General features: G+C 39.1%; 1 long non-coding RNA gene across 1 annotated transcript; it reads right to left on the minus strand.

Moving 5' to 3' along the window:
• Window positions 1-596: 596 nt before the first annotated feature.
• LOC128319858 (uncharacterized) lies at window positions 597-26,367 on the minus strand. Its single transcript, XR_008303318.1, has 2 exons — window positions 25,912-26,367; window positions 597-14,039 (listed from the first exon to the last, which is right to left on the minus strand). It is a non-coding gene; the product is annotated as an uncharacterized LOC128319858 (long non-coding RNA).

Genomic DNA, 26,367 nt, shown 5'->3' on the forward strand with positions numbered 1-26,367 from the left:
TACAATACAAAATCATAATACAACTGCCTAACCCTTTTTCATGGTTTACAACACTAAAGTAAACCACGATAAAAGGTTACACAATTGAAATATAAAACTTTCCTATCAGCTTGTGCCTCTGGCTGTGAACTTGTACTAACATTTCTGGCTGCAGATAGTTGATCTGCTTCTCAGTGTGGATTTCAGCTTACAGTGGGGTTTTGTGAGGCTTGTACAGTTACGGGTGCAGAAAATAGCATGGAAATATAACCACCTCACTTACCTTAGCAATGTGGAAAAGGTTGTGTGTATGTGTGTGTGTTTGAGAGAGAGAGAGAGAGATTTAGACCACGCTTTCACTCTGACATTAATAGCTGCTGGTCCACTATAGTTATGATTCCACTAATAATATTAGGCATATTAGGCAACGTTACCAATGCACACATATGCGCATGCAGACACATGCCATATGATGACATGATGTATTTGCAATTAACACCAGGGGTATATACGCCTTTTCACCTGGAGCCTTCTTGCCAACTTCTCACTGGGTCGGTCTGGGTTCCGAATGAACCACTCAAAAATGATTCACAGAACCACAGTTACATACATAACTATTCAATTCAATTACATTTTATTTGTATAGCGCTTTTAATAATGAACATTGTCACAAAGCAGATTTACAGAAAAATATAAATTCAGGATATAAATTTTAAATTTGTACATTTATAAATTTATCCCTAACGAACAAGCCAGAGGTGATAATGGCAAGGAAAAACTCCCTGAGACTATATGAGGAATAAACCTTGAGAGGAACCAGACTCAAAAGGGAACAAAAGGGATCCTCATTTGGGTGACAACGGACAGTGCGAATTTCCATTCTATAACTGTATACTACATGATCAAAAATTGTGTAACCACGAAAGTCATCACAGTTTTCACATGAAGTCTATTTTGTTGAAGTTATCAAACTGTTCAGTGATGGAGACTTAAGTGCAAAACTGTTTGCGGATATTGCAGTCCAAAGCCATCTTCATGGTTTCTAAGTGGTTCCATCCACAGTAAGTTCATGTATCTTTAGCCTGTCCATATGGGGCTATCCTCAACAGCAGGGATTGGTTTCCGTGAGATGAGAACTCCAACCAGAAGTAGGGCATCAGGCTGGATCAGGCAGGTCCTGAGAGCAGAAGGGGTCAGGATCACTGGTATCTCAGGAGTAGCATGTGTAGCTCGACAGAGAGAGAGAGACAGAGGGAGAGAGAGGGAGAGAGAGGGAGAAACACAGATTTATTAGGTCATGTTTATTGTCATGTAACGGTTACGGATAATGTACATTGTGTGCACAGTGCAAGCAGGGACTTTGGCAAGACAAGCTATGGTAGCATAACTAAAAGGGAGAGCCAGAAGGTAACATAGACATGACTGCGCCCTGGGACATAAAGTGGCCAGCCACTCCACCTTCAACAAACCTGAGTGAACATGTGAGAGTGAATGCGTAACTAGTGTTCTATTTCACCCCTACTAATCACCAGAAGTGGTGAGAATCACCTGGAAAACATGTCACATTGTCATGAGAAACCAACTCACCTTAGGACTGCTAAAATGTTGGGAGATGAACTGCTCTCACACTACTGGGAGAGGCAACTTTAAGTCTTTAGAACCTGGTGCCCAGTGATGACCAGGGTTTCTTTTCAGAGAAAAGAAACAGAGAAACAGTTGGTCTGAGGACTGGATGGCCAGCAGGTCAACACTGCAGGTTAGCTTTCATGTAACTTCATGGAACAAGGTTGATTCATTGAGTTACAAAATTTGGTAAAATGATCTTCCCACATGTACCTTTAGTGTAAATGGGTACTTGCCACTGTCAAGCAGTCACTGAGGAAAAGTTTTTCAAGAATCAAGCAGTATATCAGATCTAGTCAGTGAGGTGCACACCATTCAAGGTACAGCTTAAAGCTTAGGGCATACAAGACCCATGTACTAGGGGCTCTTGAAATCAGGAAGGTTTCCTGGACTGTTAGTTTGTAATTGTCAGTCTGCACTTTGTCCAGAGGGGTTAAACACAGGTGACCTGTCTGGGGGTGCTAGATCTTTCTGTTTATTTGCTAATCTTCTTGGGGAGTAAGCTACCAGGGTGTTCCAAGCACTTGGCCTTGCTAGCTTTCTTAGTGCCACATGTGGGACTCTACAGTCTAGTTGCTAATTTCTGTAAAACATGGGCCAGTCATGGGCCAGTGCTTCTGCTAGGGAGAACCACAATCAATGAGTTGACTTGGCATCAGAGAAAATGTCCACCTGCATCTAGCCAAAAGTGGCAAGGTCTGGAACACCACTTTTTCAGTCTAGCCATGCAAAATAGAGCCTGTGCCCCTCTCAGAGAGATGAAGACATGTCTCTACCTGTGGTATTTGGGGTCCAGCTGAAGACTGATAACCCAATTTTGAAAGTTGCTTCGAACTGCTGCTATGGCTGCCATCAGCAATCCTAGGACCTTCAGCAGGAGCTGGTGCCACACATAGTGACCTGGCTGAATCCAATTAGCAGTTACAATAATATTTCCCATGCATTAATAGGGTGACTAGCATTCTCAGTGAATCTAGCTTCACACCTACAGTGGAACTCATGATTTGATTGTCCTTATGACACTGTCATCAGGACCCACTAAATATTGAACATTACTGCCCAGCAATATTTTTGTATGGAAATTGCCTCAATGCAAGCCACCACCCTTCATGGGCATACTCTTCAAGGCCTTTTAGTGGTGGGTAGGTACTGCTTTGAGCTTGAATGGAGGTGCTTATGCATCTGTAAGGATCCTGAGAGTGTGACTCACTCTGTTCAGGGTTCGGAAATGTGTCTGGGAAAGCAGAATGTGCTGCACACTTGTCATCATGTGCGTAAACCAATTTGGTGAAGAGCCTCTCCATGTCCTAGCCTAGGTGTCCCACTGCAAGGAACAAGATTTGTTCCAACACTAGCAGGAGAATGACTAACATATTGCCTGTGCATGCCATACATGATGAAATATTGTTAGCTCTCTATAGCAGTTATCAGTGCACATCGTAGCATTGAGCTTCATCTTGTGCCACCACCAGGGATGCAAAGCAGGTATCAATGTCAGATTGCCACCTTGTCATGCTAAAACTCGACACCCCTATGCCCTAACACACATTTAAGGTTTCCATTAGGCTCACCCATAATGTTTCTTCCAACTGTACTTTGTATTTGACTCAAATACAAATACGCAGTGGCTTGTTCTTCAAAACAAGCTCGTAGAATTCACCACATGACAATCCACAATTAAATCAAATACAGATTTCTGCCTTGATGACAGTTTGTTTCTTTCATGGCTCCAAAGATTGTTCATAGTACTGAAGACCTGCTTCATGTATGCATTGTTTACAGGAACTGCAAGAGCATGTTCAACAATTTTGAGGATGTTTGGTGACTTCCACTGAATGAAAACCCATTTCAACATAGTCCACATTGAGTCCATCTTGAATGTCTGATAACATGCTAAAAAAACATCCTGAGACTGAGCACTAAAATATTCTTCAAGAGGTAGTCTGATCCATAATCTATCCGTGCACAACAAAGATGTAACACTCATGAATAGAAAACTCTATGTCTGGGTTCAGTTCATCTTCTTATGAGTTCCCATATTATTCATGGACAGATGTCCTCTGCTTTTTAAATGAAACACATATTCACTGCTGCAAACAGGGAAAGCCACCTATTGGGCACATGACGCAGTACCATATATCCCAATTAAAAACAGGCATTCAGCTTACGTTTTGCACTACAAGAAAACTCATTGTATATATTAACTAATAATTCAACTTCATGAGAGTTTCTTGAATGCTTTGCAGCATTGTTTAGGAAATGACAAATGCAAGTTGCAGCAAGAAGACTGGAATTCTCCTTTCTCAAAGTAGTGAATACAGACTGATGTCTTCCCTAATTTCCAGCAGCACCCTGTGCAACTTTCTTATGTTGAGCAATTGACCTACTTGTGTCAAAGCGGCATCAGAGGTTTGCATCCTCGCAGAAATCAGTCACTCAATTCTGAACGGCATTTTTTTTCTAAAGAACGTAATGGCACCAGGGAACATTTCCTGATGTCCTTTATTGGAAGCATGCAGGAGAAGTGAAAATACACTATATGCCCACAGGTTTGTGGACACCTGACCATTACACCCATATGTGCTTTTGGACCATCCCATTCCAGATGTAGTTCCCCCTTTGCTGCTACAATAACCTCCACTCTCTCCAGCATTAGTGAGTTCAGGCACTGATGTTGGGTGAGGAGGCCTGGGGCTCAGGAGGCATTCTAGTTCATCCTAAAGGTGGGGTTGAGGTCAGGGCTCTGTGCAGGCCACTAGTGTTCTTCCACTCCAGCCTTGACAAACCATGTCTTCATGGAGCTTGCTTTGTGCACAGGGGCATTTTCATGCTGGAACATGTTTAGTCCCCTTAGTTCCAGTGAAGGAAAACTGTATACAAACACATCCTTTATAATTGCATGCTTCCAACTTTGTGGCAACAGTGGCAACAAAGGAAGAACCACATATGGTTTTGATGGTCAGATGTCCACAAACATTTGGCCATATAGTGTAGCTTAAGTATTTGACAACTAATTCCACTGAAGCTTGTCTCAAAAGATTCATAGCAATAGCTTCACTTTTGTTTCTTCCACAGTGTAGGCTTGCTGCAGTGGATTCTGTGAGTGAGTGTCAGTAAACATCAATCCACGATTCACAATTCTGTAAAGAATAAATAAATAAAAATCACACAACTTATAGTTCAAATACAAGCATAAGTTAAAATAAGCAGTAGAATAATATTTTGCTGAAATAATGTATTATTAAATACTAAGCAATATGGACATAATTTTAATACAGCTTTGATAAAGAAATTCTTGATTAGCTGGAAAATGAGTTGCAGGTGTTTTGGAGCAATGAGTGTGCGTGGCTGAGAGAAGGGCTCTTGTAGTGCCAATTGCAATAACAAAGATTATATTTGTTTCTCCGCACTTAATCTGTCTATGGTGTGTTAGAGGCTGCTTGCCTTTACATGGTCTTTGGAGGCAGAAAACCCAACACTCTGGCTGAAGCCATCCAACCAGCCAAGGACCACATGTCCACATTTGTGTAACCAGGGATCCTAAACGCCATCTTCTTCACCCCCAGAACTCCACCCACCCCAGCACTACAGCTTACACCACTGTCACCAAGGGTGGCATTGTTCAACAGGTACTTGTAGGAAAGGTGACTCCTCAGAGCTGGAGCCATAGCCACATGTTTGCTAAACCAAATGCTTCCCCATTCCTATTCTTTATCTTTTCCCCTATCTTCCCCAGAGGCCACAGCCGATTGGCAGTGAGGTAGAACTGGGTCTTGGCAGGTCTGGGCAGGGCACTTCTGGCTGGACTAGGCCCAAATGGAGGTGGATCAGGTACTCTAGATTTGCATGGTGCCATGGCCCTCCCTAATGCAGAAGTGACATACAGAGAGCTGTAAACTTTAAGCATTGGTGGACCCTTATCCACCAAAGCCTGATTCAAGACAAGGCATTGGAAAGGGCCTGAGAGGTAGGGGGCTAGGTGATGTGCACACACATTCTTTGATGCTGCTGGACATTGAATTTATGACCCAAAAGCATAAAAGAAAGGTGGCAGTTTGTCTCCACTTTTCCTATCCAGTAATTTTGGGGATTGGGCAGGGTTTGTTCAGTTAGCAGTGGACATAGGATTAGGTAAATCCAAAGTGTAAGGTGCTATGTGGTGGTACATCATGGTACCTTGTGTGACCGTAACCAGGCAGGGTGGTGGGAGGTGTTCCTTTCCTCTCTCTTCATTCCCCTCATGGACTTCCCTCTGGGCCAGCCATGTTATGATATTTTAAGAAACCCTTAAGAACCCTTAAGAAACTCGGTCACTGTGATGAGTGGTCGAAGTGTTTGACTGAGGTTTGACGGCGCAATCTTTACAGCTGTACAGAGTGTGTTAGGACAACCAAAGTGTGGAAAACTATGACCCTATTAATGTTTTTCCTTGTGGCTCATATACTCACTCCATGACTGGGCACCTGATGATTGACAAAACTCAACAGTGGTTAATGGCTGGTTTTTTATTGGCTGGGCATTCACATTGATGTACATCAGGTGATTATTATCAGTAATGTACATTGGTGGTGTACATTGGTTCCTGCAAACATCAGTTGATGAATCTGCTGTCCACCCCAAACACACTGTTGCACCCTCTTCCCCTAATCGAGACCCTCCTTTAGGCCATTAGACCAGTCAGCATGGAGGTATCACACTGTGCTAGTCCTTGTGGACTATGTGACACAGTATCCCAAAGCAGTGCATTTGTGGACAATTTCAGCAAGAGTGTGGTCAAGGCACTATTCCATGTAATCTCCGAGTTGGGATCATGAAAGTGATCCTAACTGATAAGGGCACTTCATTTATGTCATGTACAATATACAAGCTTTACACACTTTACACACTAATTAATTAATTAAATGGGAATTTCCCCTTTTAAGTTATTATATGGGTAGAAACCATGGGGTGTTAAACATAAAGAAAGCTGGAAGGATGGTCCAACACGCAGTAAAAATGTTCAGTAACTCTTGGACCTGTGATTAAAACACACTTATCATAAGAAAATCTGCCCCTGGCCGAAGACAGTGGCTCTATAGTAGGTGTAAAGTCCTCATATTACTCCCCATCTAGTTCAAATTTACTTGCCAAGTGGCAAGGACCCTTCAAGGTCATACTGTGGGTGGGAGATGTCAACCATGAGGTGCTGCAAACAGACAGAGGAAACACACAGCAGAATTACCACCGTAGTGCAAAAGGGTCCATCACTATACACAAGTATAGTCCATCATCCAGCTCTTTTTACTCAATTATTGTATTCAATTTGTTTAGAGTGTGTCGCAGTGTGGACATGTCAGACGCTTATGCATACCCCGACAGCAGCTAATATAGTGCAAAAGTATGCAAAATAATCGTCCATGTTCATCCTCCTTTATGATATATTCTCTTTAGTCTTTAGCCATGCACTGCCAGTCAAAAGTTTGTGCACACCTGATGAAATTCTGTTTTAAACTAGACCAGAGAGTGAAGGAAACGCAGCCAACAAGTGCTCAACATATGTACGAACTCCTTCAAGACTGTTGGAAAGGCATCCAAAGCAACCTTATGAAGTTGATTGAGAGAATCTTAAGAGTTTGCAAAAGCAAAAGTTAGCAATTTTGAAGAATCTAAAACATAACATGGTTTGATTTTAATTTATTCAATACATTTTTGGGGACACAGCATAATTTATTGTATATTTTTGATGTCTGCTTGGTGACCTGTAATGAACTGGCATCCCATCCATGGTGCATTCCTGCCTTGAACCTAGTGTTCCATGGATAGGCCCCAGATCCATCCATTCAGATCCAATGAATCTCTTCACTTTTATTTTAAAAAATAGAAAATACTGAAAATAAAGTGAAAAAACCCTCTCTACTATTAAGCATGTCCAAACTTTTGATTTATAGTGTACATTAGATAAAGAGACATGAAGCCAGTGGCTAAGAACTGAGTGTGCTGGGGTTTCCATTATGCACCTGTTACAGATATGCATTGCTAATCAGCTAAATACGCTCTCTATCTATCTTTCATTTTAATTATCTTGCTTCTTCTCTTTACCCTCTTCAAGGTTTAGATAATGGAGAGTCTCAGGACATCTTATTATTATCTTATTATTTGTCATTTGCACAGTACGTCATGATATATGTACACTGAAATTCCAACGGCGAGGCTCAGGTAAATTGCTAAAATGCAACAAGAATATATAAAAGACACACACTCTGCACAAATAGCTTAAACAAATGACCAAAACAGAATATAAATAAGTACATAAGAATACAATAAACAAAGTACAATCTACAAAAGTGGGGAAAGACAGAGGAGGGGGAAGGAAAAAAATCTTTACACAGGACAATGTATTGCACTAGCTCTTGCCAGAGCAGCCATCTTGCAGTGCACACAGAATGTGAAGTGTGTAAAACACTTTGTAAACGATATTATTTTGCACTATATTTAGTACACGGAGTTATATAGTACACCTATAATTCATTTCTCTCTCTCTCTCTCTCTCTCTCTCTCTCTCTCTCGCTCCTTTCTGTATTGTTTCCTCCCACTGGCTAACAGCTGAGAGTTCATCACTGTCCATGATGCCTTTATTGGGAGCAGTTCCAAATGTATGGGTGTATGGTGCTAGTTCTTAGCTTTAGCCATGTTTGGCTAGTTCATGACTGCTGTTTACTCTCACAGTAAGGTCAGAGAGTCTACAGTCACACACTGATGAGAACTGGAGGATTTTACTAATGTGTGTGTGTGTGCACTCATAAACACAGGAGTGTTAATCCCATGGTACACATTACTGCCTGGCTTTAGGGACTGTGACAGATACTGAAAATGTTTGTCTATATTAAGCAACCTGATTCATCACTACATCCTTCTCTCTTTCTCCTTCTCACTCTTCATCTCTCTCACTCTTTTTCCTCTCTGAGTGGACAGAGCTCTTTCTACTCACACTGGCCCCCTATTTAATTTTCTCTCTCTTTTTTTTTAATTTAGGCTGCTTTATTAGCCTTACTGTCATTACATAATGTCATGTAACTGTGATGAACAAAGTATACGTATAAAAACGTCATATAAAAACAATACAACAAATCAGTGTTATAAAACAAAATTGTATAAGAAAAGTACATCCTGAATATAATTTTGTTGTTTCTTTTCTTTTCTTTTCTGTTCTTTTTGTTTCTATGAGATTCTGATTGATTTAGAGAGGAAATGCGTTTCATCTGATAAATAACAAACTCCTACACTACACACTCAGGATTCCCCTTCTCTTTCACCAGCACATTTTTCTAATCTAGCAACAGAAGAGATCCTGCAAGTCATCTTGTCCTGCAATCATACCACCCGCCCATTGGATCCAATCCCTTCCACAATGCCCCAGACCGTCTCACAAAACCGTCTCCCCTTCATCACTACTATCAGGAATGGCTCCATAACATCTGGTCATGTACCAACTGCATTCAAGAGAGCAAGGGTTTTTCCCATCCTGAAGAAACCCACTCTGGATCACTCAGACATCCGCAACTACCGACTGGTATCACTTCTCTCATTTCTTTCTAAATTACTTGAATGCACTGTCTACAATCGACTGCCTCTCACAGAACAGCCTCCACAATCCTAACTAGTTTGGCTTCAAAGTGGCACATTTCACAGAAACTGCCCTTTTGGCCGTCACTGAGAAACTACATGCTGCTAGATCAAACTGTCATCAGTCCTCATCCTCCTTGACCTTTCAGCAGCATCTGACACAGTCAACCACAAGACTCTCTTGTCCATCCTCATGAGTCTTGGATTTCGTGGCATGTTAATGGTTTGCTTCCTACCTGGAAGGTCGGTCATATTAGGTGACGTGGAGGGGATACACATCTGCTCCCCGCAGACTCTCCACTGGTGTCCCACAAGGCTCAGTACTTGGTCCTCTTCTGTTCTCCCTCTATACGCAATCTCTTGGTGAGGTCATATCCTCACATGGGTTCTCATACCACTGCTATGCAGATGACACTCAACTCATCCTCTCCTTCCCTCCCTCAGACACTCATGTTTCCGCTCAGATCTCAGCATGTGGCAGATATCTCATCATGGATGGCAGGTCATCAGCTGAAACTTAATCCCAGCAAAACTGAACTGCTGTTCATCCCAGATGATTCATCCCCACGTCAGGACCTTGTGATCTCCCTGGACAACTCTCTGATCTCAAGTTCGGTTACTACACACAAACTTGGGGTAACCATGGACAGTCAGCTGTCCTTTTCCTCTCACATCACTCACTTGACACGCTCATGTCGATTTCTCCTTTACAACATTCGTCCATTTCTATCCACTGAGGTCATGCAGGTACTGGACTACTGCAACTTGCTCCTGGCATTTCTGCCTCTAAGCACCAATTGACCTCTGCAACTGATCCACGATGCAGCTGCACAACTTGTTTTCAACCTTCCTGAGTTCTCCCACACCACCCCATTGCTACACTCCATCCACTGGCTTCCTGTAGTTGCCCGCATAAGATTTAAAACACTGATGCCTGCCTACAAAGCCAAAAACGGACCAGCACCCACTTACCTCAAAGCACTTATGACACCCCACACTGCACCACGCTCCCTCTGATCCTCTAGCACTGCTTGACTGGTCCCACCACCCCTCAGGGTACAAGGAAGACATGCATCAAGACTCTTCTCTGTTCTGGCACCTAGATGGTGGAATAAACTTCCCCAAGATGTCCGAACAGCTGAGTCACTGGCTGTCTTCAAACGACATCAGAAGACCTACTTCTTCCTGAAGTACTTAATTTAGCACATTAATAAAAAAAATTGTGTTGCCTGTATGCTTTTCTTACTATATTACCAGAGTTTTTACAGAGTTATAACAGAGTTTTTTAGACTGATGGTATTCTTAGTCCGTGACCTAGTGAACCAGTATCAGGATGTATTTATTGATAGAGACTTCAAAGCACTTCTATAAGTCGCTCTGGATAAGGGCATCTGCCAAATGCCATAAATGTCAATGTAAAAATGACAGTGTCTGAACACATTTAAAGGTTAAATAGTGTTACAGTTTGGTGGCTCAGTTTAAAAACTGGTAACAATTTAATTTGATTTGTTGAGTTATTACTTTTTTTTTTCCAAATGTTATAATTAAGGAAGAGTATTTTGTAATGGTGAAGGGTAAAGCAGATAGGTAGGTCTCACCTCTCTATAACTGTTTCTGTATGATTTAGTTTACATTAGTATGATTTATTTTGTTTTATGGTACTAATTTATTGTTTCAGTTGCATTTTTATCCTCACTTTTTAAATGCCAAATCAAAGGTGATGTCATAATTTCACATCCATGCAATAGAATTTGATTTTGTTATTGAATTTACCAGTGTCCATATTTTGCCAAGTCTCTCTCTCTCTCTCTCTCTCTCTCACACACACACACACACACACACACACACACACACACTGTGAGGATGTGCTATATTTGAGTGTGTGCTGCAGGATGCAGAAGCCACAGTGACCCATATACAGTAGAGCAAGAAACTGTGTGATCGACTTTTTTTTTAAAGAAATATTCTGACTGATATAATTAATTCTTTTTTAACAGATATGATGACATTCATGTTTACAGATAGCCTATGTGATCTCACCTGGTTGCTTCCATAGGGAACAGCACACTAGAACCTATACCGTGGAACGTTTGGCAGTCCACATCAAGTCTAGTCTCAGGAGCCTCAAAGACCCACTACTGTCTGGAGTTTTTTCCTCCACCACCCAAATTCCTTTGCTCTATCTTTCGTCCCATTTCTTTCTCTGTCGCTTTAATTTTTGTCTCTCTCCTTTTCTTTTCTTTTCTTTTTTCTTTTCTTCTCTTGAGCTCTCTTTTTACCTTCTCGGTTTTTTTCTTCCCCCTTCAGGATCCAGATGCCCCAGTGACCCATTTATAGCAGAAAAAGTGACTCTGGTAATGGACTATCATTATTATGTATTATTATCTATGCATTCTGAATTAGTTGATCAATTTTTGGACCTTCAAAAGTCAGACTTTGCCATGAAAATACAGTTTACAACTTTATAAATGATTATTAAACTTGCAGTCTTAAATTCAGACTGCACTGTAAACTGCGTAAACTGCATTTTATTCAGTTATATAAAGTGTGTATTTGCCAATAAATTACAGTACAGTGTAATATGTGATACACTATGTGGATTTTCTGTGATGTAAAATAATAGCAAATTTTATGCATTACATACATTTTACATACATTATTTAAAATACAGTACACTGTTTATACATTACACTACTAATTGTGTGAATTTTCCTCCAGGATTACTATCTATCTATCTATCTATCTATCTGTTTGATGTTACTTTGTGGGTATCTGAATATGAAAAATAATAAACCTTTACACCAAATTAAATGGTAAGCACTTTGTTTTAATAACACTTGATATCACTTCACATACACAGTGGTTAATCCAGGATCACTCACACAAAGCAGGGGCGTGTTGGCATGTTTTCCCAATTGCCATTTTACAGTTAACCTTATGGGAATAGCGTTCCCGTCTGCATTTTTTTGGTCACAGTGGAGAGCTTCCAAGGTTCAAATTTTCAGAAAAGTCCAAAGTGAGCACATCGAGCACTTTTTTTTAAAACCTCCCAACCAATCATGTTGCAAGTTGGGGGCAAGCAAGGGAAAAAAACATGGACAATAAAGTGCTGGTGAAGAATTAGTCCTCCAAAGCTGCAGCGAAGCAAAAACAACCTTCAAAAAAACAATCTGTATTTAATCTTTATTACTGATAATGATAAATCTAATCTACAGGGTGTCCCAAAAGTCTCCATATATATGGGATTATGTGTTACGTTGTGCCTTCATCAGTGGATGTTTGTGGACGTGCACGTCTCGGTTGGTCCGAGGTTGGTGTCTTGTGTGACATGCTTGCCATGTTTCCTGTTAAAATCCATCTCAACCTTGCGACAGCTTCCCGATCCAGCCATGAGAATGATTTCAATACATTCTTCTTTTGTCAAAGGCATTCTTAAAGGCTATCTGAAAAACTTTTTTCTGAAAATATGAACTATGGATTATGAAAAATTTTGGAAGACATGTTGCTAAAAAGTGTTAATTTCCCCTATGTGTGGAGACTTTTGGGACGCCCTGTATATAACAAGCCCAGGCTAGTTAGTTAGCTGGTACTAGCTAGAACCGGAAAAGAGCATTGTTATGGTCACAATGTGCTCGTTGCATGAGCCGCTTTTTTATATCAGAATAAATAAAACAAATAAAAGCCACAAAAAAGTGGCTTGGCATTATTACTGAAAGTATGAATGCACCCTTAAGCTGTAGGAAACATTAGTTACCTGCTGTCACCTGCACACACAGAGCTAGCAATTAGTGTCATTCTCTAAATTTCAGATTAATGACTGCGTTCATTCCGGTGCATATAGCACACTGTGAGCTCCAAGTGTCTCTGGTGTTCCATACTTCAGTTCTCTGCAATTCCAGCACATCATCCATAGTGCACTAGTGTGTGAAGAACACAGTTCGAGACACAGATATAGTTCCTTACAGAAAATACTGTTCATTATGTAAAGAAAGGTCCGAGTGTCCTAGTGCAATTTGTTAATATGTGGCATCTCATCCATTTTTTTTCTGTTTCCTCCTTCTTGTCTTCATTCTTGCTTAGCTTCATCCTGCTATGTTCCTCAGCTGTGATTCTCAGATGAGCTTAAAACCAACATTTTGGAAATCACTGATATGCATTGCATGCTTGTAAGGGGAGAGGAGTGCGGTTGACCATGAATCACATGGACGGTCATGCAAACATGATTCTCTGATCTAAACCATCTCCTACGAGATGATGCATGGTCCTGTCATACTTTGTTCCATCAAGGTTACAACTCATTAATATCAACAGCAAATGGTGCGTTTTCAATGGGTATGGAAATGTTTCCTGTAAACGCAGCCTAAATAAAGAATTCCAGCTGCCCTCAGTAGTGGACTTGGACTTTTTTCTCCTGCTGTTTATCTCCATTAGTCTTGTCTGGCCCAGAACTAATTTTAGTTGAATTGGCCCTCGTTATTTGAAACAAAGAGGGCAGTTCACACTGGACTCAGCATATGTGGGTTGATGTTAAGGTTCATATACTTTTGTTTTTTGAGGATGTGAGGCTGAGTGATGATTGTATTTTCTAAAAATGAATCATTCCTCCTCTTGGAAATGAGAACTGAATAATATAAGATTCGGAGCTCTATTTTAATCTAGGTTGCAACACTGTTTTCAAATTAAAATAATAACAAAATGGGGAGCATGGTGGTGCAGCAGGTAGCAACAGGCCCCTGGTTTGATCCTGAGCTCAGGTTACTGTCTGTATGGAGATATAATACATGTTTTCCCCGTGTCCTTGCAGGTTTCCTCTGGGTTCTGTGGTTTTCTCTGACCTTTGAAAAAACATATTCGTAGGTGGATTAGCTACTTACAATTTCCTCTAGGTGTGAAAGAGTGTGTGGATGGTGGCCAGTGATGTTCTGGCGTCCCGGTCAGGGTGTATTCCTGCCTCAGGCCCAATGTTCCCTGGATAGACTCCAGATCCACCACAGCTCTGAGCAGGATAAAGCCCTTCTTGAAGATGAATGAATGAAATAAAACATTGTTTTTGTACTCTTTTGATCCCTATAAAATGGCTGGTTGAGGTAAGAGCAGTGTTTGTATATGGTATTATTCTGCTTCAGCAGTAGACCGGATTGGAATTATACTGTATTATCATCCAAATCACGTGTGATGTTCACACTATGGAAATGTGAAAGCCACATAGCAGCACGGCTCAGTAAACTCTACTTTTCATTTTTGATCCTGTAAAACACCACACCTTTTTATTGTCAGCACTTACTGTTGACACTTTCTTCACTTTCTGACAGTTCACACACACACACACACTCTATGAAAACTATGCTATGCTGACAGCTATGCTTGGTTACACACTAACCCTAAAGTCAAACAAGAATCCATCCTTCCTAAGTAATAAGTAAACTGAGTTCAAAACACTCCGTCTACATGCAGCCTAATAATCCGCTAATAATCTGAGTGATTGTTTAATCAGAATAAAAACCTGTCACCTGACTGAGATCAATCGGATTTAAAGAGGTGGATAATTCAATCAATCTGTCATGCCGTGAAATGGAAGATAATTGACTACAATATGAAAGTAAATTTGGCAGTACAAACGGTGCAAAAGCCAAAACTGTCAGTTGTTTTAACTTGTAACATGGAATATAACACTGGTCATATCTTTAAAAAAAAAAAAAGACAACTCTGTATATAATAATATGGTTTAATAATATTTATTCATTCATCAAGTGCTTTATCTTGGCCAGGCTAGCAGTCAATCCGAAGCCTATCTTGGGAATGCTGGGCATGAGGCTGGAATAGTTCATCGCTGGGTGCCATACACACACACACACACACACACACACACACATAGACATTCACATACAGGGACAATTCAATGTAGCCAGTTCAATTGCGGGCATGTTTTTTGGGTGGAAACTGGAGAAAACCCACACAGAAACAGGCAGAACACAGGGAAATCCTCACAGACAGTGACCCAAATCAGTGCTAACATTTTTTTATCCAGTGTTTTTAATCTGTGACTTTTTGAAACAGCTTTCTCTGTCCATCATCAACTTAACACTGACCCATGGCTGTATTGCTGTAAGATCCTCAGATTCCTGAGGAGTGTGTGTACATGTGTGTGAGTGTGTGTGTGTGTGTGTGTGTGTGTGTGTGGGTGGGTGTGGGTTTGAGTCAGAGTCAGGGTGTGGTCCTATTCTGAGTCATCTCCCCCCTCACCCCACCCCACCCCACCCCACCCCCCAAAACCCATACATACAGGTTTAGGTCGAAATAGATAAAAGAATTGTGCATGTGCATGTTTGGGTTTTCTCCACTTATGAGTCACTCAGTTTAATATCAATCTGTCATATAAAAAATGTCAGCGCTTACAGGATAATAGGTGTATCACAATATCACTTTACAGCTTTGCATGTGTCACTGGTTAAATGTTGTTTAAAGTGGATTGGTCAAGAGGATCACTCTCAGCCAGGGGCATAGGCAGGAGGTAATTTCAAGGGTTGGGTAGAAATGTACTCTAAACAACATTAGATTGAGAAATGGGACACGCTCATGCACTTTGGGTGGATGCAAGACAGTAGTAAGAGTGGAGGAAACATGCATGATTCTGATTGGTTAAATCTGTTGCTCACAGTAGCAACCATTAAAATGTCATTAAACAAACGAAGGGTAGTTGAGTCTGGAATTGTAACGTTGCCTTTTATGAATATCATTATAACGCAAGTACTGCGCAAAACATAACTTGACGCATATATAATCAGTTCTAACCGCCCACGAGTAAGCATTTGGAAATGATATAAAATATTTCAGCGGGGTTCAAACCCAAAATCCAGCCCTCTAGCTACGCCTCTGCTCTCGGTCATCAGCAGTTTAGCAGAAACACTGCTCTTTTATACTTCTTTTTGTTATTAAAAAGGAGGCTTAGGCTACTACGCATGTGACTTGTGAGATGAAATCGTAGCCAGGGGTCTGAGAGAGCATCACTATCCTGCTCGCTGTGTGGGAACGACAGCCTTTCTCTCTCACCTGTCAATCAGTGTGACATGAGGAAACATGTTCAGCTTCACCCTCTCTGAATGGTAGCTGTGGTACAGCAGATTAAGCTAGTGGCTAGAAACTGGCTACGACTAACCAAAGAAGAAAATAGCGTAACAATACAAACGGGACATGTACAGGCAACGAAGTACAAATTGTTGACCTGAAATCGTTTCTCTCTTGCGAAGTCGTCACGTACATCATTATAGAGTATTACGTAAGTACAGCTGTGTTGTGAAGTTGATTATTTTCCAAAAACAGCACATTCTGTAGTGTTATCTGTCTTATACCACAGCAGTTCGCCAACACTAAGGGTTTTTTTAAATTTATTTAAAAGTGACACATTGTACATTTTATCCATTTAATGTTGTGAAATGTAAATTACTGAAAAGTTAATGACTGTTATCACTTAATAACTACTATAAACAGTCGTTTCCTTTATCGTCCTGTCTCTTGAAGCTAAAAACACAATAAAAAGGAAGCTTGTCACTGAGATGCCGCAATACACTCCGTCCTGAAAACTTTCCTGTGTCGGAAAACGTATAGGAACAGCTTTAGCTCTTACTGACACTTACGACTCCTTCCATAATACAAATAAATAAATAAACGTCTCCTCATCGAACACTTCCCCATATCAACAATTACACATTATGTAAATCCGTTTACGTGGAGCGTCTGCCCTACAAATCCCTGTGCATGTTGTTGCTATAGAAACAATAACCTTTATATACTGCAATAATATAAACCTGTGATAGGCCGAACTACTGTCAGAGGTGAGGCGCTGTTATAGAAAATTAATCAACACCTTCTGACCAATCAGATTCGAGAATTCAACAGTGCTCTAACAGTGGTATAATAACTATGATCAGGTTTCTTCATGTGTGTTAGTACTGATATATCAACGCAGCCTTAGTTCAGTTTTCCGTTTTAGTTTTCGCTTAATGCTCTTAGCATACTAGTGTGGTTCATTATAATGTGCCATCCAAACACCGTGAGGTTTTTGGCTATGGATGGCTCTCAGCACTGGGAAGTGATCTCTGTGTGTGTGTGTGTGTGTGTGTGTGTTAATTAGAGGTCGTGCTGGGAGAGAGGCTCGAGATTCCACACACTCAAGGCCTCTGAATCAGACAACATGGAGCTTTTTTTTTTTTTTTTTTTTTTTTTGCATTTTCATGCCAACTGGTATCAATCCAGCTCCAGTGGACCAAAACGTTCAGGACAAGGTCTTAATAATGAGGTGTAGTTACACACTGAGTCACCATTTTATCAGATCCACGTACCATATAGGTCTCTTTGTGGGAATTACTGACTGTAGTTCGTCTGTTGCTATGCGCAATGGGTCACTCCCTTCTACCCCTATCCAGCAGTGGAAAGAGACGACCAAGAGAGGACCATCACTGACAAGATACGTGGGTAGTGGACCATTCCACCAACTGCAAACATCAATCTAACATTGTCCTGTGATATAAACAATAATTAATGACTATGGGATGATTTTATACAAATTGAGCATGAAAAAAATGAGTCTAGTTCCCATGTGCCTATTAAGGTGGGCCAACTCCTTATATGTATATGTGTCTAATAAAAATTAAACAGCATTTAAAAATAATTCTCTAGTATATCTCATTATATAATATAACCATAATCAAGTTCAGTTTCATGAGATATAAATAAGATTTAAAAAAAAAAAAAATTATTTCTTTCTATATATAACATTTTGCATGTATTTTTTTTTCCTGTTTCAATTTGATTGTGATTCCAATTTTTTTAAAAAATCATTTACAACAAATTTACATATTCAAAAGCAAAAAAAAGATCCAGTGTTTAAGCTTTCAGGTTTTTAAACTCAGCGGCCTCTGTCTATAGAAACAGACGTTACTAGTTGAGTAAATGTCTCTTGTTTTGTTAGATGTAGGACAGATGTGCTGAATAAGTACTTGTAACTCACGGCACTGTTTATTTTCAGTGTTTTATTCGGTTTCAAGTGACATATTGTAAATAGAAAACCATTTCCAGAGTTTTCTGTGAATTGCAAATGGTATTCTATCTACACAATGCAATCTATACAATTCTATCTATACAATATTAGTTATACCTTATGTAGTGAGCACATGTAGTGAATTTGGGATTCTGCCTTAACGTGTGTTGGAGGCTTAAATGATGAGGATGATGAAGATTTTTTAATGTGGATCTCAGGTCACCTAAGAAAATAAAAGAAAACATGAAACATTTATAGTGATTGTTGTTGTTGCTTAACAAAGCAACACCATTTTCATCTGTGGTTTATGTGAGTGTTGTGTTAATGCTGATGTTGTATCTGTGGCAGTATAGTATAAATTAAGTAATTGTTAGTAATTTATTATTAAGTAATTATTAAGTAATTATTAAGTAATTAATACATCTGAATGCAATTTTTAAAGGACAAGCCTACTATGTTAAAGAAATGCAGGATATTTAGCACAATATTCACATATTGGACATTCGATACTGTAGTATCGTGTATAATCGATTATGGGCACATGGTTGAATTTGTGTTTGTGTGTGTAGTGGCAGTGCTGTGTCATGGATTGTGTATTACAGATCTTCTTTATTCAGTGGTGTGTGTGTGCATTAGATCATTTGTGCAGACGATTTATGATCGTGTCTCTGTAGAAGACATGTTAAGACGGGACTGAAGACGAAGCATGCTCGCTGAACATTGCAAGAGCAATAAGGATTTTTAGGGGCATTATGACTGGGTTAATAAAACACAGCTGCCCCTAAAAGTCCCTCATTTTTCTTGCTGCCTCTCATTCGTCCGCGCTCTCTCTTTCTCTCTCTCTCTCTCTTTCTCTCTCTTGCTGTGGCCGTAACGCCGCTGTCAGCCGTCCAACAGGAGAAACTTTAGAAAGAGAGTGCAGAGAATTTTCCTCTCTCTTTCTCTCTCTCTCTCTCTCTCTCACACACACACACACACACACACACACACACATAGCCTCCAATCACACACATATGCCAGAGGCTTTATAAGTTGCTCTTATAAAGTGGGGGTTGCTTTGGGATTTGAGCGCCGAGCTGGGAGAGGTTATTGAGTTCAACACGCTCTTTTTTTTTTCAGCAAAACTTTTTTTGTGTGTTTGGATTGAGCTCACCATCCTGCGTGATAAAAATAGGCAACAGTTGGATTTCGGTACAACAGGATGAAAGATGAGGTCTAACAACATAAAGAAAGAAACAAAATGCCAGCAGCAGTCGTAGCGCCGCGTTAGTAAGCGGAAGGTTCTGAGTTCAAATCCCATCGCTGCCAGAGAGCCGCTGTTGGACCCATTAGCGAGACCCTTTAAACCGTTATTATTATTGTGGTTACTACTGCTAAACTCTGCGCCTGTCTATCCTGGATATGAACGAATGAAATAAATAAATAAATGTAGACAGATTTATCCGCTATGTCTTACATCTTATAGTGTGATATAATACTGTGGCATACTTCCTTTCTTTTTCTTTTTTGCCAAAGCTCTATTCTGACCTAGATGTGCACTTCCTAAAGGAAATACTGTGCGTTGCACAGGAATTTGAAAGGATGGAGGAATGAAAGAAAGATTTACGGTTTTTTTTAAGCTTTCACGAGCTTAACAGTTTGAAAGTGTTCAAAAAGGGAGGAAAGGGAAGGTAGAGAGAAAGAGAGGAAAACGAGAGAAAAAAACGAGAACTAGAAAAAAGGAGAGAAAGAAAAAAGAAGGGAGAAATTTTTAAAAAAAAAAATTTTTCTTTTTAAAAAAGAAAGAAAGAAAGAGAGAATTAGAGAAAGTTAAAAAAAGGAATGCAAATGGAAAAACGGAAAAAGGAATCAGCGAGAGAGGTGATAGACGAGTGTCTGCAGTTGGAATTCAAGTTGTATTTAATCTACATTTTTTTTTTTTTTTAAATAAAATACATAAAGATTATTTATGATTCTCATTTGGCTGATCCAACACTGACAGACAGGTGGTGCTTGGGAAAGCTTCCAATTAGTAACCTGTTGTTTTATCCTCTAAAGCCGGTGCAATTTTTCAGCAGTCTTTTAAGATTATTACTTGTTACACTGTACGACGTGATCCCGCTAAAATCTCCAGGCTTGTACACAAAACGTTTTATGTTCACTGGTGTGCTTCATTTACGTTTCTCCTTTGCCAATATCGTATTTGTAGCTATGGTGGCTTTTCACTTTTGACCATTGTAGCTTTATCATCAGCTAGCTTTGGCTGCAATGGCACTAAATGATTACGAGCAAATGTACGAAATTTACGTTATGTAGAAACCTGTAGAGTGGGAAGCTGTCACTTTATCGGCCAGTCAAACAGAACTCCAGTCATACATGACCGGGTTCCTATCTACTTGAATCAGACCTATAAACCCCAAACGGGATGGACAAATTGGCGTTTGAAATCATTGTTGTTTACGTGGGGTAAATAATTTGTGCTCGTTGGCTCCGACAACACAAAAATAGTGTTCAGGTTGCTCCGACTACTCCGCATGAGTGTGTCTCGAAAACAGCCGAGCCAAGGCTTGACAACACCAACCATATTTATGGCTGTTTCTAAGGTAATGGTGATGTCATACCAGAAAATGGTCTGAATCACAAAAGGCTTCCTGGTTCCTACATACGTGCACTACATAACATAATGGCAAAACGTAACAGCCAAATGGCCAACAGGAAAAGAATTTAGTCATCTAAGCTGAAACGAAAGATGTACTAGTATCAGTCATGTGCTTCCTACTACCCATAAAAGTTAAAGAATGGATATTTGGTTAACCAAAACTTAAAATGCCTTATTAATGTGTAATGAAGTATCTATTTTCCACTGCAAGTCAACTTTCTCTCTGTCAGTAGCAGTGCAGGTGTTTGTGCCTGACGGATGTAATAATTATATAGAGAAATGATGACACACAGAAATAATAAATGCACACCAAAACATTTAGCTGTTTCCTGAAGGTCAGCTGTAGCAGTGCGCACTCTGACGTCGTCGATTAAAATTCCCAACTTTGTGAAGCGTGTAGGAATGAAAAGCTCACTGGCTTCCAAACTTTCTCCAAACACGGCACTGCACGTTTCTAATAATCTGCTAGTCATTACAGATATTTGCATGTTCTACAGTATTTTCTGAGCCAGTGACCGAAAATCAGAAATAAATGCTTCATGCTGTGTAAAAGGAAAAGCGGATCAGTTGCGACGTGCCGAGTCTTCAGCGTGAACTTAAAATGGACTTTGAAAAAAAGGTGCCTGATTTGTGTTTATAACGGATTTGCACTGAACGTTGCCGGAAATGTATTATCTCTCTGGTGCGCATCAAAAATATGGCCAGAAGTGACAGTTGCTTTGAATATTATCTCAAATTCACGCGTACTTAACTGGAATCTTCACGGAAATACTGGCGCCTCAAATAGATATTAACTGGATAACTGGATTAAACTGGATATTAAGGTTGTTACGGTGTCATGCTTTCACGGTTAGTCACAGTGTATGATTGGACAGTTCCTTCACCAGAAATGCATTACCAATTACAATACATTTCTGTTTTTTTATTAATATTATTATTATTATTTTACCTGATCACGTTCCTTCCTCCGGTGGTTCGCACCTCTTTTGTGTTTGGCTATGACTCCCTAAAAATTTCTCGACCCTCTCCCTCTGGATTCCCCTTAAATCAAACTAGAGCAACCTCTGAAAACCCTTTGGCTGTATAATCCAGTACTGTTGTAAACATGTTACATGTTTTTGCTGGCATTCCTAGCAAGTTCTTCCCTTTGTCGTACCCAAAAGCTATCAAATGTGCAGAAGAACATGGCATTGCTGAACAGAACTAAACGAAACAGCTATCTATTTTTGGCTAAGCAGCTCTGCACACTGCTGTGCTAGTTAAAATTTTTTTTTTCTCTGTGCACCACCTTTGCTTACAGCCACTCTCTCTTTCTCTCTCTCTCTCTCAATCTGTTTTAGCTTTATGATGAAGACGAGGTGATAAATAAATACTGACAATTTGAGGGGAAAAGAGTTAAAGATAGAACAATACTTAAGGAATCTGATCTTTTTTTCCTTTTGTGAATATATATATATATATATATATATATATATATATATATATATATATATATATATTTCTTATACAAAAACTCTATAATACATTTTTCCTTTCATTTTTTATTTTCAGATTTCATTAATACAGTGACAAACCATTATATTTTTAGACTACGTAATCATACCGTGACGTTTTCCATATATCATAACGCCCCTAAGTGGGGTATTTGAATATCTGTACACTTTCATTATTAGTAATCTGTCCTTTAAACAGATCATTTTATTAAGCAAGGACCTTATGTGTAGCTTCTCTGTTCCACAAATCTAGCTAATCCACAATAAACAGTATAATCGACCTAATAATTATATTACGTCTAAGTAATATAACTGTATCTCCTCTGGATTAAACTCCATAATACTGGGCCAAGAGGCTAGTTATACTGTTTGGCTCCAGCTTTTTTTTTTCATGACGAAAAAAACCTAGATGAATCATGAGATCTTTCACGAGACATGACTAAAAAACAAGCCAGGACTGTCACAGAGATCACGATTACGATGCCTTGAATCTGTGTGTGAGTCAGTGTAAGAATCTGATAGGCGTGGCTTTGTTTCTGCTTATGTCCTTTTTATTGTAATACAATACAAACATTACAATCACAATTACTGTATTCAGTATTATCCCATTCATTGTGTAACCTCTGTCTCTTCTGCTCGTACAGTCTCTGAGTGTGTACATTAAGCGCTTTCATTACAGCAACAAGGTGGCGGGGAGACAAAGAAGAGGAAGAACAGTACTGTACTCACACACAGTAAGTATAAAAACAGGCCATGTAGTATTTGGGTTGCAGACTCGACTCGAACTGAAGTAGACTAACCGAGGCTGCCGTGCCTCTTCACTCACACACCGGTGTTTAGTGTGTGTTAAATGCCTTCGAAAAACTTTTGGCAGTCACAGCTGAGCCCTGTTCAGCGTCATGAGCCTCTAAACCCCACGTTTTTCTTGGTCTTGCACCCAGAATTTTTTTTTTTTTTTTTTTTGCTCGTCCATACCGGGCTGAGAAACACTCAGTGACTTGGTACAGTCTAGTACAGCCAGGAATGTGCCAACGATCTGTCAGAGAGGATAATGTAATATTTAACATTATCCTCAACACTGTAAGATATCGCCTTTTTATTTATAGTTCTAAGTTGTGTATTACTCAAAACACATGATTTTAACTCTAAATTCCTTCCAGTAATGTTTCAGATTAATATTTTTAGCCGGTTAATAAGTTCTTCACTACTCATCACTGATAAAGCATTTGTTAGTACTGAATTCGTCAGTGTTAACTGTGAGTTCAGCTTACTGAGGTTTACTCATATAACAATTTTTTTTTAAAAACTGGGAATTTAACCGTGTCTTTAATCACAATCATAATTATTTTTGCTCTTATTTTTGCCTGTTTACTAATAGTTTCTCTGCACTTTTTCATTTAAATATAGAGGTTTTTGTTTTCACAGTGTCAAATGGATAATTAAAAAATAATACACATGATTCATATTAATTGAGTGGATCTTTTCAATGCTAAAAGTAAACCAAATTAGACTATAAATAAACTGCAGAATCATACATTACTCATAAAGTAATACGTAATGTAAAATGTAAAAAAAAAAAAAAAAAATGTATATCTTTAAACATGGAGTCATTTATGAATATCACATGTTGTGTTTCTCTGCCAATTATATATATATATATATATATATATATATATATATATATATATATATATATATATATATATATGTATATATATATTTGTGTGTGTGTGTATAGATAGATAGATAGATAGAGTAAATGTAAAATTGGCAGAGAAACGCAGCATGTGATATTCATAATGTGCAGTATTTTCAATATGAATACGTCAAAAATATTGTCACACTTCCATGCTCGACCCCGAGGAAAGCGGCATCAGAACGTGGCATCAAGAATCCTTTTTGGAAAATGCAACCCCATAACTCTGTCCATTATTCAAAAACATGACGTTTGAATAATACGGACGTCTCTCTGACATTTTATACATAAAAGATTAAACATTTATCATGATATGAAAATTCAGCACATGCCTCCAAACAGACAAAGAGGATTTAATTCTGATTCGGTCTTATCCCAATTATTTTCTTATTTAAAGATCTTAGGTAAAAAGATTCTTGAGTACTTTTTAGGAGGTAAAAGACAACAGGTTTCATGACTCCTGTCTGTACAGAGAAAATGCTTCGCTGGTGGACGGTAACGGTTTCTCAGTAAATGCACAGAAGATCACATGAGCCAGAAACTGGGACTTTGTAGGCCAGTTGAGGGAGCGTGGTAAAGCACTCACCTTGCCTACAAAGACCCAACCTCTAACACACCTCACTGTAATCGCACACACACACACACACACACATTTTAACATAACTCGGTTATGACTCTTTCTACAAATGTAGAAAATTCTAGCATCTAGTTCTAGTATCATTCGGAATACTTCTGCAGTATGACTAGTACATACGGAATAAAGAGTATATAAAACTTTCAAAACTTCCAAAAACAGGATTTCTTTTTTCAGAAAAAAGTCTTCCATTCAAATAAATCAAATAAAGAAATATTCAAATAAACCACTGTTTTCCCTGAGACATCTTCAGAAACACCACAGCTAGCTAATGAAGGACTTTTCTCCATAATGTAATGCACTCTTAGCAAAAAAAAAAAAGAGAAGAAATAAAATAAAAATAATAACTTTACCTGGAAATGTACAAACATGCCGAACTACTCCTGAACTACTGAAAGTAGATAAATAGGCATGTAAAAGAAAATTTACATGTAAAATAGTTGGTATTTTGACTATTTATATTTGTTTCACTTCTTTTCATTGTTTTTTTTTCTTCCTCTTCTTTAATCCTAATGGATTACAGCGTCATTTTTACTACAGTCCAGGTTCTACTTTTGTATTTATTTTTAAAATAAATCATCACAAGCAATATATTTGCAATTAGTTCATGACCCTGTTTGCACTTACTTTCATACTTTCATGTTTCTTTATGACTTGTTTGCTCTCTTATATATATATATGTATACATATATATATATATATATATATATATATATATATATATATATATATATATATAGAAATGATCCAAAAAAAAACAGCATGAGAGGTGTGCTGTTAATCATTTCATGATGACACACACTCCTGTTTGAACAGTATGTTTACGTTATGACTTGTGCACATCATTTTTTAGTGTACTTTAAAAATCATTATAACATGACTTCCTTTTTTTTTTTTTGTTTAATGCCTTGTCCTGGTGTATTACCACAGAGGCCACTGTGTGCTGTGCACTCACAGTCAATGATTAAAAAAAAAAAAGTTAGGAATATGTTCATGCATATGAATGTTTAGGGTAGAATGAGAGTGGTAATGATAGTCATTTGCATTATGCACAGAGTTGAGAGAGTTGCAGTGCATTACTGAGTTCATTAAGCACAATGGTAAGGATTATTAAAAAGCAGTGAGTTGAGTGGGAGAGTAGTGCATTCTCATCTCGCATGGAGAGACATATTACATGCGAGAGTGTGCACACTGACAATCTGATCCTACCTGTGCTGGCTTTTCCCGCACCTCTTTATCCCACAGTGTTCCGTTTGATCCATTAAAAAAAAAAAAAAAAAAAAAAAAGAGCCAGTGTATATCTCCGGTTTTTTTTGGTCCAGTGGTTTTTAGTGTGAAAGCGCGCGAGCGTCCCTCACTTCCGAAATCCTTTGAGTGATGAAGAGAAATGTGTGCTTTAGGCTCTGACTCTGCTCAGTGTGTGTGTGTGTGTGTCTGTGTGTGTGTGCGCGTGTGCGCGCGCGCTTCCCTCTAATTGCTCGGTGACGCGCCCGGACCATGCGCGCGCTGTCATATGTGCAACTTTAAAGGGAAGAGCGCGAGGCATTAAAGATTCGACTCCTCAGTGACACTGAATCGAGTGAGTTCGATTCTTGATGAACGACTCTTTTGGTGTGAGTCATTCACATTTTCAAACACCTCAGATTTTTTTACTGACAAATTATC

The sequence above is a fragment of the Pangasianodon hypophthalmus genome, chromosome 13 (genome assembly GCF_027358585.1).
Source record: "Pangasianodon hypophthalmus isolate fPanHyp1 chromosome 13, fPanHyp1.pri, whole genome shotgun sequence".
Taxonomy (NCBI): Eukaryota; Metazoa; Chordata; class Actinopteri; order Siluriformes; family Pangasiidae; genus Pangasianodon; species Pangasianodon hypophthalmus.